Below are 14,984 nucleotides of genomic sequence, written 5' to 3'. Positions count from 1 at the left end.
AGAAAGGATTTTAAGGAATTGGATCATGTATTTGTGGAGGCTAGCAAGTCCAAAATTCATAGGACAAGCTGGCAGGCTAGAGATTCAGGTGAGTTGGTGTTGCAGTTTTGAGTTTGAAGGCTGGAAACTCAGGCAGAATTTCTATGTTGCAATCTAGAGGCAGAATTCCTTTTAGTTTCTTTGGGAAACCTCAGTCTTTTGCATCTAAGGCCTTCAGCTGATTGGATGAGGATGAGGCCCACCCATATTATGGATTGTAATCTGCTTTACTTTAAGTCAACTGATTGTGTAAATGTTAGTCACATCTGGACAAACCATGACACCACTTATATGAAGAATCTAAAATAGTCAAACTCATGGTGATTGCCAGGGGCTGGTTAGGGGAGGAAGCAAGAAGGCACAAGGGTACCATGTACTCCTTTGATCAAAGGATATAAGGTTTCAGTTACATAAGATGAATAAGTCCTAGAGATCTATTATACAGCATAGAGCCTGTAGTTAACAATATTGTGTTGTATACCTAAAATTTGACTCAGAGGGTAGATCTTATAATTGTCTGTATCATACACTAGCAAAAAGTTAATAATCATAAAGAAGGCAAGGAGAACATCTTAGAGGTAATGTATGTTTATAGCATAGATTGTGGTGCTAGTTTCACAGGCATATACTTATCTCCAAATTCATCAAGTTGTATACATTAAATACGTGCTGTTTTGTATGCCATTCATACCTCAATAAAGTGGTTTAAAAAATGTTAATCACATCTACAAAAACACCTGTAATCTAGCCAAGTTAACAGATAAAATTAAATGTCACAATGGGGAAACATACAGTCATAGGTGACTAGTGAGCTGTTTATATATTTATTTATGTATCTGGAGATCTGGAAGGAGTATTGGGCTGAATAACTTAGAGCCAAGGAATAGTTGAAATTATGAATGAATGAAATTTCCTGCAGAGAGTAACAGTGTGAGATGGGGAGAGCACTGAGGGTGGACCATGGGAGACATCAACATCTTAGGGAGGGGGTGGATGAAGAAAGTGATATCTTTGAAGGTGACTGAGAAGGAGCTATCCACGAAGTTGGAGAGGTACCAAGAGAGCATAAAGTCACAGAAATCAAGGGAGGAGAGAGTTAGAATGGATGCTAGAGAAAGGCCAAGGGAGATAAGGACTGAAATATCTTCACTGGATCTTGCATTTAGGAAATCCCTGGTGACCTCAGCAAGAAGAGTTACTCCTGAGAGAGAGGTGAGGAAAGAGAGACCCTGAATTTAAGCATTCTATTAAGAACGTGAAGGAATCTTGCATGTGAAAGGAAAAAGGGTAAGAGAGTGATGGTAAAGGAGGATATGAGATGGAAAAAGTTGGGGGGAGGTATGTGTTTAAGATAGAAGAACATGTTCATGTTCAGAGAGGAAAGGGCAATAAGAGAGAGACAGAGATAGAAGTTATAAGAAAAAAAGGGTAATTGACAAAGCAGAGTTCCTGAGGAGGCATGAGGGGATGGGATATAGAACACTAGTAGCCTAGGACTAAAAGAGAGATGGGTGGTGATAGATAACAACTCTCAGAGGAAGACATGGCTCTATGAGTGTTGGAGAATAATAAAACCTAGAGTTGGAATGGACTTCAAAATATTTTTAGCTTCAGTCAGGTAGTGCATTAATGTCTCCACTTTATAAATAAGAGGGCTGTGGCCTGGAGAAGTTCATAGTTTACCTATTCATATGACATTATCTTCAGAACCACTTTTTAAACCTTTGGGTAATAAGACTGCCAATTTGTGGGGCTTCCCTGAGTGGCACAGTGGTTAAGAATCCGCCTGCCAATGCAGGGGACGCAGGTTCGAGCCCTGGTCTGGGAAATTCCCACATGCCGCGGAGCAACTAAGCCCGTGTGCCGCAACTACTGAGCCTGCGCTCTAGAGCCTGCAAGCCACAACCACTGAGCCCACGTGCCACAACTAGTGAAGCTTCCGTGCCTAGAGCCCATGCTCCGCAACAAGAGAAGCCACTGCAATGAGAAGCCCGTGCACCGCAATGAAGAGTAACCCCCCTCTCACTGCAACTAGAGAAAGCCTGCACGCAGCAAGAAAGACCCAACAGCCAAAAATAAATAAATAAATTTATTTATTTTTTAAAAAAGGAAAAAAAAAGATTGCCCACTTGTGCCTTCCAGAAAGAACATTACTGCCTAACAGATCTGTGACAAAAACAGGCTCTGCCTTATTTCACTATTTTTCTGATTCCCTGTAAGAGAACCCACTTCTGTTCATAAGCTCTACTGACTCTTTTGCTGTATTTAAAATAAGATGCTAGTAAAGAGGTTCTGGGAATTCCGTGGCGGTCCAGTGGTTAGGACTCCGCGCTTTAACAGCTGAAGGCGTGGGTTCAATGACCAGGAACAAAGATCCTGCAAGCCATGTGGCTTGACTACAAGAAAAGAAGAGAGATTCTACTCTTATGTTAGTTATGAAGATGTTTACTTTCTTGTTATTGTTATGTATCACTTGTGAAAAATATTATTTTAATTAGAAATAACTCCTTTTAAACATTTTTATAGAAACATGGCTATAAACAAAGTTTCTATTTTGCCAAAAAGTTAAATCCCAGTAAAATGTCCTTAAGTCGGTTCCTGACACATAAACTTAGAAAAGTGATAAATAGAACTCAAGATGCCCTTTAAAATTAAAAGTGTAATATTGTGTGTGCACCTTTTATATCCTAACAGGTCTTTCTTGCCTTTGAAATGCTGTAGGTGGTGTGACTTCCCTTCCAACTCAGCATTTTTCATGGGGGTTAGAGAAGGTTTGAGCTAGACTCCAACCATCTCATCCTATAGACAAAGATTTTTAACCTACAGTTTGCATGTTATCAGCTGTGGAGTCTAATGTTTCTAATAATTGTGTAAGCAACAATTTTGTAGTGTTCAAGTGAGACCATTCGTGAATTCATTGTTATCTGGCCCTCATAGACATAGCTTTTTGGAGTTTGTTTCCTATTTTTAACCATATTCCACTTCCTAAATCTGCCTTCTAAATTATACGTTCAATTAGACATTAGCCAGCGGTGGATGACTCTTTTCCCAGAGGATAGCTAACTAGAGACACTTTCTTTTTTTTTTTAATTTATTTATTTATTTTTGGCTGAATTGGGTCTTCGTTGCTGCGCGCGGGCTTCTGTCTAGTTGCATCGAGCAGGGGCTACTCTTCGTTGCGGTGCGGGGTCTTCTCATTGCAGTGGCTTCTCTTGTTACGGAGCACAGGCTCTAGGCGCACGGGCTTCAGTAGTTGTGGCACACAGGCTCAGTAGTTGTGGCTCGCTGGCTCTAGAGAGCAGGCTCAGTAGTGGTGGCGCACAGTCTTAGTTGCTCCGCAGCATGTGGAATCTTCCCAGACCAGGGCTCAAACCCGTGTCCCCCGCATTGGCTGGCGGATTCTTAACCACTGTGCCACCAGGGAAGTCCCAGAGACACTTTATTGATGTCATAAACTTTTCTGCTCAAGATGCTGCTTTGGAAATAGCTGTTGTCACCTGAGAAAACTCTGTTATATATGTGAGATATTGAATATCAAGGCAGATGGCTTGAGGGTGGGAATTCAGGTAGGAATAAAAACTGGCAAGGAAGCACTGAGGGAGAAACATACAGGTTTTATCACTCTGTGGCCCACTGTTACTGGAATATTATAAAATTGTTGCTCACATGCTAGTATGTGACTTACAAAGCAACAACAGCTGAGATGCACGAGGACATGCATTCCATTTCTTTAATATCTGTTCCCCTGAAATCAATGAAATGATGTAGTGTTGAAGACATGCCTTGCAGTATGCCCAGATGTTAGAAGAAAGCAACTGTCCGTAGCGGGACATTCGCCCACCCTTGGCTCAGGGTCTCTGGCCTGGCCTGACTCTGAAACCTTAGTGCTCTCTCCTTGGACTTGACCCTCAGTGCCGTGTAACCCCACTGGATCCTGTATTAACCCAGGAATACCTTGCTTGTTTCTGTGCATTTAGCTGTGAACTTAAGTACAATAAACTGAATAAATTGTTTATAAACAAAAAAAGCGGGGAGCTTTAGCCCATGTAACTTCCGTTGTGCACCCATGTGTTCTCCTTTGGTAGGGAGGAGTTCATATGTTCAAATCTCTTTGTGCTGCCTCTCAGCTGCCCAAAGCCTTCTATGAAACCTTGGTTCTCACAATACTCCCATCTTCTTATCTTCACTTTCCAAATCCTATCAAAATTTACCTGTCCTCTGTTTAATTCTCTCTTTAATAGAAGGCTGCCTGATATGGGAAACTAGTTTAACACTAGGAAGGAAGGTTTTTTCAGAGATGCTCCATTTTCATATGAAGAAATGAATCTTTAATGGTAGCATTTCAAATACCATGATAAATCAGAGGAGGGATTAAAAATGACCTTGTCTGTCTGTCTTGCTACTACTAGATAGAAGAACTAAATTAATTGTGGAAAACAAATTGCAGAAAGAAAGCAAGATTATTTCAAAGGCAACACATGTCAGTGAGTCAGAGAGCCATTGGTGGTTCCACAGTTTGTGTACAGGAGGGAGCACTGGAACTGTTGGAAGGACAGGCTTAAAGTTGCTTTTACATGTCACTTTACCAAAATACTGATAAAAATGTTAACTGATCCCATTAAAGAACAAAGGGGGGTGGTTGCTGATGGAGTCTATTAAAGGGTATTGAACCATTCCTCAATTTTTCCTCTTAGGTGCCAGCCACCTTTACAGTCAGGTAGCATATTCATTGAGGGCCAATTATGTACCAGGCATTAGTTATAATCCTTTAATTATACTTTTAAATCCATAAAAGTATAAATCATTTGATCTTTTCCATACAGTCCAATCATGAAGCAGTGGGGAAAAAAATCTACTTATGCATTTTTCCCTTATCCCAAATCATCACACTCCTAGACACAGACTGGTAAATAGGCTCATCCAGTCATCCCATTTTTACCTGTGAATATATTATACAAAGACAGGCAGAGACACTCACTCTATTACATTCTGAAATATGCTCACCTCTCTATAGAGGTACTGCATAATCACTGAGATATTTACCCAGTTCACAGACTAATATGACCCACTGAGAGGATGCATGTTCTTACTCTTTCTACATATCTATATATGCAATATACTCACACCTTTGTAATAAAACTCTAGCAGAATAACTGACATGGAGGAAACATCAACCAGAATGGCACCCTATTTTTACACATCTCAGCCACAAAAAGGACCATTAAAAATGTCTTGGGCAGGGCTTCCCTGGTGGCGCAGTGGTTGAGAGTCCGCCTGCCGATGCAGGGGACATGGGTTCGTGCCCCGGTCTGGGAGGATCCCGCATACCGCGGAGCGGCTGGGCCCGTGAGCCATGGCCGCTGGGCCTGCGCGTCCGTCCGGAGCCTGTGCTCCGCAGCAGGAGAGGCCACAGCAGTGGGAGGCCTGCATACCGCAAAAAAAAAAGGCTTGTGCATTGTACCTCTGCACTTAGCAGATTATAGAATGACATACTGATGGATTTAGAATTTTAAAATATTGCAGAGACAAGATTATTTATATACTCCCCAGTAATGTATAAAGAATCTCATCCTCTAGTTAAAATCTCAAAAATCTTCCATACGATTTCTCACAGACAGCTATTACAAAAGTAAATTCAGATTAAAGAGAATGTTTTGTCATTTCTTCAGGGGGAATTCATGACCGCCAGCATCAGTATCACCACAGATATTTTTAAACGCAAATTTGTTGTTCCTTTTCCTTTTCTACTAAATGTAAACCAGAGGTTGGTTCTTATGCACACTTGAGTAAAGATACACTAGTCTGTCTGCTGGATAACCTGGGTGCTCTCATTCTCTTTCTGCAGCCTAGCAACAAGCTACCTCAGCAGGGTGGCTCTAAAGGCTCAGGCAGAAACTAGAATTGATAAGGAAAACTTCACAGGCGATTGGTCTCAAAAACCTTGTTTTTTAAACCGATAAAATTGTAACCTCAATAGAAAAGCTTAGTTTTCCAAATTGGCTGGGTGATCCCTGCTCCCTCTCCACTCCTCTAGAAGTATGTGATGAGGCAGGGGGTTGGGATCCCTCACCCAGAACATTTCCCAAAGTGCATTCCAGTTGTGCCACGCCCAGGCACAACTCTCCATGTGTTGGCTAGCAGCTGGGGCATCCCAAGCATTGGGCTAGCCCAGAGTCTGTAAATTTTTGTTTTGGGTCTGCATTGTTGTTGTGTTTATTCAAGCCACATATTGCTTGATAATACTGAAGTTTGAACCACTGGGCATGTATTATTTAATATATTTACCTATAATTTGGAAGACGTAAATACCACATCAAAAATCGTACTCCTGTTCCCATAGACATTACATCACTTTAGATAGTTAAGAGTTGTATAAATGGGAATAAATTACAGAAAGACTTTTTTGGAATTTTGACTTAAAAAGTATCTTCTTTAAATTAGGTGCTTCATTAAAATGTCGTTATATCGAAAGCTTAATAAGTTTTTTTTTGTAAATATGTAGAAAAGGCTTAAGCATGTGTGTTGATTCTATGATCTCAATTCAATACACTGATAGCTCAACAGTTCCTATGGTTATTGAATGGGATTCTCTTTCTTCCAGTTAGAGTTAGCATGACAAAACTGCAGACAATTCTTAAGAAGTTTAAGTAACTCTTTGATGACCTCAGTCAAGTAGGTGAAAATTCTGTGATAGGATCAACAAACTGAAAACTTTATCTTTTTGGGATAAAACCATGTGCATCACCATTTGTAATATTGTATTCTGAGTATTACAAGGAAATATCTTTCTGCAAGGAAAATCTAATGGAAGCAGGAAGATCCAGAAGATAACATTACAATGGGGAACCACTGAAGAACATAATAACCAGATTAAAACTTTTCAGTTTAGATAGAAAATCAAAGGGAGAAAGGAAAGAAGACCTAAATCTGTAAAATCATTAAGGGTTGAAAAAAGTAAGTATAGTTGTTCATTAAACCCTGAAATCATAGAATGAGGATATATCTCTAAAACTTTATTAAGTTTAGGCCAATTAGATAGAAGTATAGGGACTTCCCTGGTGGTCCAGTGCTTAAGAATCTGCCTTCCAATGCAAGGGACGCAGGTTCAATCCCTGGTCAGGGGACTAACATCCCACATGCTGCAGGGCAACTAAGCCCACGCACTGCAACTACTGAGCCCGCACTCTTGAGAGCTTGAGTGCCATAACTAAGGGCCCACGCGCTGCAACGGAAGATCCCGCATGCCACAACTAAGACCCGATGCAGCCAAATAAATTTTTTTAAAAAAAGATAGAAGTATAACTTCACATTAAAAAAAAAAAAGAACTCAAATCACCTTAAGTGGTGATATAGCAAATTTTTTACAACTTAAGATAAACCAATCTGGTAGAGTCTTAGTGAAGTGCAAAGAGTGGTGACTGCCTAAACTCTGAAGTTGATATCCAGGAGAATAGCCAAGACTTACCACCCCTTTTCTGGTGATGCATTCCCTAGAGATAAAATGTTTGATGGGCCATGCAACTGGCCCAATGCGATGATCATTATGATTTTAGGAAATAAAACCCAGATGAATAGAAAAGAATAAGTGATTAATAAAAAAACCCCACAAGACACTTGTGCTTTGGCTAAAAGATAATTGGGATGAACATTTGTACATAATGTTGTAAATTTTATTATATATATGAAAGCTAAATTTTCTCATAAAATATTAACTTGTGATTCACTTCTTGTGTTATTTTGGGATAAACATGTTTTATTGGCTTACAAGGCCTATATAATCTGTGCTCTATTCTCTCCCCACCCCTTTGAGATCATCTTCTATCACAATGCCACTTATTCACCTTATGCTAGCTATACTGTCCTCCTTGCTGTCCCTCCAGCACACTCTCCTTTTCCTCCCTCACTGCCTTCACCTGTGCTACTCCCATTGCCTGGATGCTTTTCCCCCACAGGTATCCATGGCTCTCTCCCTCTTTTCACTAAATGCTCTATGGAAATGTCACTTCGTCAGAGAGCTCTTCCCTATTTCACCAAAAATACCACTGTCTTTGCTGGCCGTTTACCCTGTTTTATTTTTCTTTTTAGCACTTAACAACACCTAACATAGTATACAGTTGATCTTTGAACAACACAGGGACCAGGGGCACCAAGCCTCTGCAGAGTTGAAGATTCCAGTATAACTTAGAGTCGGCCATCCATATCCCAGGTTCCTCCGGATCCGCCAGTTCAGTTCCGCAACCACAGATTCAATCAATGTCAGATTGTGTAGTACTGTAGTATTTACTATCGAAAAAAATTCACATTTAAGTGGACCTGGGCAGTTCAAACTCATGTTGTTCAAACTCATGTGTGTATGTATTTGCTTATCATATTTCTCGCTCATCTGAATGTAAGTCAGCTCTCTGTTGAGGAGGGACTGTATAACCCAAGTCCAAAATAATCCCTGGCATAGTATACATATTCATCATATACTTGTTGAATGGAAGGAGGATGAATCAGGTTCAATACATTTTGGACTACTGCTTATGCTGGATGGCCTGGGTACCATAGATACTGCCACCTGGTTTGTTACAGTACAAATTTGAACAAGTGTTAGGGTTTATAATTCCATTCAATAAGCATAGTTTCATCTAGGTAACCCTGCTCCTTAAGAACTCTTATTTCACTAATTTTGAAAAGTCCAGAGCCTGTCCCCAGATTTCTGTGAATTTCCCAGGAATGTTTTGTTTTTTCCTGCTTTCACTAACTCAGTTCAGTTTTGGAATCATCTTGTCATCTTGTGCCTGGTTTCTCTCCCACACCTGTCGACCCACATGTGGGAACTTCTTAGTTTTCAAAAAATGCACGCAAATGACTTATGTTTTAGCAAACTTGACTGGTGCTTTAGGGAAGTTGGGGAATTCCACTTACTGGGAGGATGGGATTGGGATTGGGGCAATTACATTAGAGCAACAAAAATAACTTTAGGTGAATGTTAAAGAGTCCTATTTATTAAAACCTTTCTGCCATCCCACCATAGGAGACTTTTCACTGGTTGATTCATTCTTATGGGCTTCGATCTTTCTTTATCACCTCACATTCCTAGGATCCTCCCTCTCCAAGATTGTCTTCAGAGAACTTTTCTTCCTCTGTCTTTGTTTGGTTCCTACTCCCAAACTAAACTCTGGATTTTTCTTTGCATACTCAAATTCATCAAGATGCTCAGCAGACCAAAAACAAACAAAAAAAAGCAAACAACCAATAACCAATTTACTTTCTTAAGATCCACCCTCGAAAGATGGATGCAATTTTTCCCCTTAGTTATGAAAAATTTGCTAAGGCTTCCTAGTTAGTAGTCTCAGGTAGTATAGTATATTTCATATTATATGTCTTAAATCCTTTGGGAAAATAGTGTATAGCATAGGTATAAAGAGCTACCGTATTTTTGCAGGTATTTCATTGTGATGGAAAGGAAATTACCATTAATGGAAAGACCACTGTATGTGAAACACTATTGGGTTAGGTCCTTTCATTTATTCATTACACGTTTACTGAACACCTATGTGACACACACTTTCACTTAACGCATTTGCTAGACCTCGCCTTCCAGCTTTTCCGTCCCTGAGACACTTGGACTGTCCCTGGGGACTTAGTGACCATGGCCCACAACTCCATCCAAGCAACTTTATGTTTACAGATAATCGGAGCATTCAATCACCTACAAAGAATCACCTCGCGAGAAAGTTCAGACCTCTCGTTTTGTTTCTGTAAGATTGGGCTTTTAACTGTGTATGTGTATATATAATGTGCTTTAGAACTGTGTCTATTCTTCTCTTACCAGAGGCGTGGCTTCGGAGAACGTTAAACTTTTAATCAGAATTTGAGATTCAAATCCGTTTTCTAGTCTGCCTTTAAATCTCCAACCTGAAGAGGAAGAGGCTTAGCTAAGGCGTTAAGAGCAGCCCTGCTTCCTTCACAGCAAGACCCAGGATGCGAGTAACACCAGGGTGACAGAACTAAGCCCGAGAAATGCAGGGTGCAGGGGACAAGCGGACAAGCTCGCCCCAGCTCAGTGTAGCCTGGACACTGCCCAGACCGTCCATCCAAAACGTCCTCCTCGGCCCTCCTTCGCCCTCCCGCGCAGCCCTCACAGGCTAGGATGAGGCTGGGAAATAGCAAATAGTCAAGGGCACGCGCGCGCGCGCCGCGCAGCCCCGCCCCTGCGTGACGTCAGAGACGCGACGCGTCGCAACGCAGTGCAAATTGGGAAAGAGGGATGAGCTGAGCTGACTTCCGTCGGGATAGAGATTTTTCTTCGGGTTGGTGGGAGATGGGCCTTTGGCGAGGAGGCCGGCTTTAGCGCGCCCAGCGCCAAGGTGAGTGCGGGACTGGGTCCTGGCCTTTGTTCGTCGGGAATCCGTCCTCAGTGAACCCCTTTCCTTCCACCAGCTGCTGGTCACCCGGGAGACAAGCCGTGTCCTCGGAGGGGGTGGGACCACCCCGAACATAGAATCGGCTTTTGGAGGAAGGGACCTACCGCGAGTCTTTCCCGCTACCCACCTAGGGTTGCCCAGCGAATTCCGTGTGGGCTCCGGTTTTTCCGGTCTTAGAAGGTGGCCTTGACCATTCTTCCACCTTCTTGGACACTCAGACCGACTTTGACGTCTTTCCTCTTGCCTCCGTTTTCAGATTTTCTGCCCGTCGACCTACATTCCCAGACCTTAATACAACCTCTCAGAGTGTTTTCCAATCCCTCCTCTGATCCAGTCAAACTTGCTTGTAGTGAAGTCCAGGTATGAGTTTAAAGAACCTGCGAGCGCATCAGAGTTAAAACTGTGACTTCCCCAAATAAAAGCTTGTCTTTCCTAAAACGTGGCCTTTCTCCTAGAGTTGTGGGACAGGTTAATTTCACCTCGGAAATTATCAGAACCCTGAATTTGTACTTAAAGCTGCAGACCACACTTCTCGGTTTATTTCTTGCCTCCAGTTCATTTTGTGACCTTGGAGCAAGTCCCTAATCACTAACAAAATATTTACCTGAAGACAGAGGTGTTGCAGAGTCTAAGGAATTTAATATTTGTTAAGAGCCCTGAGGGTTTCAGCTGTAGGGGATGCCGAACTAAGGATTTTACTCTCTCTACGTCAGCAAGCATCCTATGTACTTTCTACTGCAGCCATGAAAAATGTCAGGTGATTTTTGTTGGGGAAGTGTTCCTCTTCTAGGCTTGCTCTGCGGCTTTGCTATGTAAGCAGATTTTGCATTTCAGCAGATTCTGTTTAAGATTCATTGTTGAATGTCTTTCATGATGGATTTAGATAGTTTCTCGTGATTCCAGAGTACTGGACCAGTCTGTCAGAAAGGTTCCATAGGTTGTGCTATGTCTTTAACATGTTGAAATGTGTATTCCTTTTCTTGTGACACATTAGGTGCATCTTTTAAATTAGATGGTAAGGACTCTATAATAACAACAACTTGTCATTAATGATATAAATTTATATTAGTTGCACATAGGTATGCATTGTTTTTGAGAAAACAATGCGTGAGAAAAAACAAAAATATTTTAAAGATGTCTTTCTAGAATTTAATTTTTAATATATTTACTTGAACTTTGTCAGTCATTATGGTCATTTGTTTATTAGCATGAACATAATGGGAAAGAACCAAAATGGCTTTTGTAAAGTAAGAGAGTCAGTACATCAGATTTTTTTCCCATAAAATGTCTAGCATTATATTTTATTATGAACATTTTCTACATAAAAATGTACTTATTTTGTAGAGATGAAAGGGAAAAAAGTGTCTATTAAATATGAAGTGTTTATAAAATTAGATATTATTGAGTCTTTTTTGTTTTAATCTTGGTCATTGTCCCAGTTGCCTATTGCTATATAACAGATCACTCTAAAACAAAGTGGCTTAAAACTACAATTCATTATCTCATGTTTCTGTGGGCTGACTGGACTCAACTCGTTGGTTCTCGGTGAGGGTTTCATGTATTTGTAGTCAGATATCCAGCTAGCGTTGGAGTCATCTGAAAGCTCAGCTGGGCAGGACACCCGAGACGGCTCATTCCCATGGATGGCAATTGATGTTGGCTGGGAGTTCAACTGGAGTGCCTACAACATAGCCTCTTCATGTGTCTTGGACAGATTGTAGCATGGAGGCTGAGTTCCAAGACAAGTGTTTGAAGGGTCAGGAAGTGGAAGCTTTCTCTTAAAGTCTTTCAAAAGCCTGGACCCAGAAGTTGGCACAGCGTTACTTCCAACATTCTGTATTGGTTAGGGCAGTCAGAGCCCTCCCCCAACCAAATGATAGACTTTTTGAAGAGGAGAATGCCAAAGAACTTGTGGCCATCTTTAGCCTACCATAATTTTGTTGACTGATGTTTGGATATAATAGTAAATGCAGAATAAGTTACGCTTCTGATTTCTTTAGCCATTTCATGGCATGTTATAATTTTCGGAGCACTTTTTGTATATATTTTTTCATTGACACCTTTGAAAACTCTATAGAAGCAGATGAATTATTCCCATTTTGCAGATGATAATAAACTGAGCAGTGGCAGTGGTTGTGGTGGAGGATTTAAGGAATTTGCCCAGAGTTGTATGATAATAAGTGGAAAATGAGACTAAGACTTTTATAATACTTTTATAATATAAAATTTATTAGTAAATGATGAACTGTTATGTTAAACTTATTTGTAATAACATTTATAACCATACTAATTCAAGTAACACAGTACTCATGTACAGTGAATAAAGTTAGTGTTGAGATAGCTAAACGTTGCCTCTTCTAACACATTACAGTTTAGTCTTTCATAATACTAAATTCTCTGAAATGTACCAACAGTGATGTGAACCTGCATGTCTTTCTTGTTTTTTAAATTGAAGTATAGTTGATTTACAATGTTTCAGGAGTACAGTAAAGTGATTCAGTCATATATATATATATATACTTTTTCAGATTCTTTGGCATTATAGGATATTACAAGATGTAGAATATAGTTCCCTGTGCTATACCATAGGTCCTTGTTGTCCTCATTGTTTATCCATTTTATATGTAGTAGGGTGTATCTGTTAACCCCAGATTCCAAATTTATCCCTCCGTACCCCCTTTCCTTTTGGTAACCATAAATTTGTTTTCTGTGTCTGTGAGTCTATTTCTGTTTTGTAAATAAGTTCATTTGTATCATTTTAGATTATACGTGTAATATCATATAACATTTGACCTGATGTCTTTGTAATGTAGTAAAATGAAATTATTATGCATTATAATACCAATTTCAAAACAAATTGAAAAGCTGTGGGTGTAGGAATCCTGGGGTTTTTAATTTCTTAATTACAAAATATTAAAAATTTAAATGATTTCTCATAATTTTGGTAGGTTGGGCGTTATATAACTTAAGATGTTGATTTCATGTAAAATAGATAACTAGTGGGAAGCAGCTGCATAGCACTGGGAGATCAGCTCAGTGCTTTGTGACCACCTACAGGAGTGGGATAGGGAGGGTGAGAGGGAGGGGCAAGAGGGAGGGGATATGGGGATATATGTATACATATAACTGATTCACTTTGTTATACAGCAGAAACTAGCACTAGCTAGCATTGCAAGGTAATTATAATCCAATAAAGATGTTAAAAATAAATAAATAAATTTAAAAAAATAAAATTCTACCTTAAAAAAATGTTGATTTCAGCTGAAAATTAACTGTCATCTTCATAGTGTTTTATTGCTTCTAGTAACATGCTTATATCCATTCTTTATGCCTATGGTTCCCTGTCTTGATTGCACGCTAGAATTCACCTGAGGAGCTTTACAGCAATACCTATGTGCAAGTCTCACACTCAGAGATTCTGATTGAACCATTTAGGAATGGGTCCTGGGCATCAATATTTTTTTAAAGTTCTGTAGGTGATTCTAATATACAGCTAGGGTTGAGAACCATAGCTTTTTTTTTGGTACTTACTAAGTACAGTTGGGTTCCCAGCTCATCAATTTTGCATCTGCTAAAAAAAAAAATTAAAGAGATAAAGAGGAAGAGGAGATAAGAAATGGATCAAGGTTATATAGGTAGATAGACACCTATTGTGTAAAACAGTTATCCTCGTGTTTTTTCTGGGAATGGTCCTTAATAAAACCAAAATATTTGGGCATGGTACGTTAGTGCCTGTAATATGGTACTTTGCTTTGTATTACCACTGTGTACTCATCTTTCATCCTAAGAGGTAGAAACTCCGTTAGGAGGTATATTCTTTGTATCCCCTACAGCCCCCAGTGCTACACTTTGAACAGATGTAGGTATTCTAAATGTTTACCACATTGAAGCTGGTTTTTAATCACTCTTCAGAACTAGGGCTAGTTATTTTACTCTGTTTTTCTTTTTAGCATTGTAAGAACTTTGTAACTTTGGACTTCTCTTTTTCTTTGGTTTCCATGATATTGCACTTTCCTGGTTTTCCTTCATTCTGTGTTTCTTTCCTCCTTTAGGAACCACCCCCACCCCCCAAGTTCTGAGCCCTTCAGGTATCTTGTCAGCTGTAGAGAAACAAGATCTCATTTCCTTAGTGATTCATTCTCCTGATTTTAGTTACTAGTGTAAATGATGTTTATGTTTTTAAAACTATTACAAAAGTTTAAAAATATACATAAAAGTGAAGAGAATAGAATTATTTAAACTATATCCTAGATAGCATATTATTTCAATGTCAATACTTTGTTGTCTCCCAAAACACTGAGGATTATCGAAGTAACATTAACGCCTTAATAGTTGATTTAATATCTGGTCTTTCTGTAAACCTGATGTCTGATTACGTATTTACATCTCTATCAAGGCATCCTTCTTTAGATGTTATTCCTTTTGCATACACTCAACATGTTCAAATTTTTTTGTAAATCAGTGGTTCTTATTTGGGGGTAATTTTGACCCCCCCGCCCAGGGGACATTTGGCAATGTCTGGAAACAGTTTTG

At 39.8% G+C, this 14,984-nt stretch overlaps 1 protein-coding gene across 5 annotated transcripts in view; it reads left to right on the top strand.

Moving 5' to 3' along the window:
* Positions 1–14,984, top strand: part of USP8 (ubiquitin specific peptidase 8) — a 98,085-nt gene that overhangs the window by 29,097 nt on the left and 54,004 nt on the right. For 2 of the 5 annotated variants that reach the window (XM_060294271.2, XM_030842763.3), the window contains exon 1: positions 10,263–10,394. The exons of 2 other annotated variants lie outside the window; for them this stretch is intronic. The gene's annotated coding sequence lies outside the window, so the exon portion shown is untranslated. Of the gene's footprint in view, positions 1–10,262; positions 10,395–10,707; positions 10,812–14,984 lie in introns of those variants that run through there. One more of the 5 variants, XM_030842764.3, reaches the window with a different exon arrangement.

This window comes from Globicephala melas, chromosome 2 (genome assembly GCF_963455315.2).
Source record: "Globicephala melas chromosome 2, mGloMel1.2, whole genome shotgun sequence".
NCBI lineage: Eukaryota > Metazoa > Chordata > Mammalia > Artiodactyla > Delphinidae > Globicephala > Globicephala melas.
The sequence above is the reverse complement of the archived record's forward strand: the minus strand, read 5'-3'. Positions and strand labels throughout refer to the sequence as shown.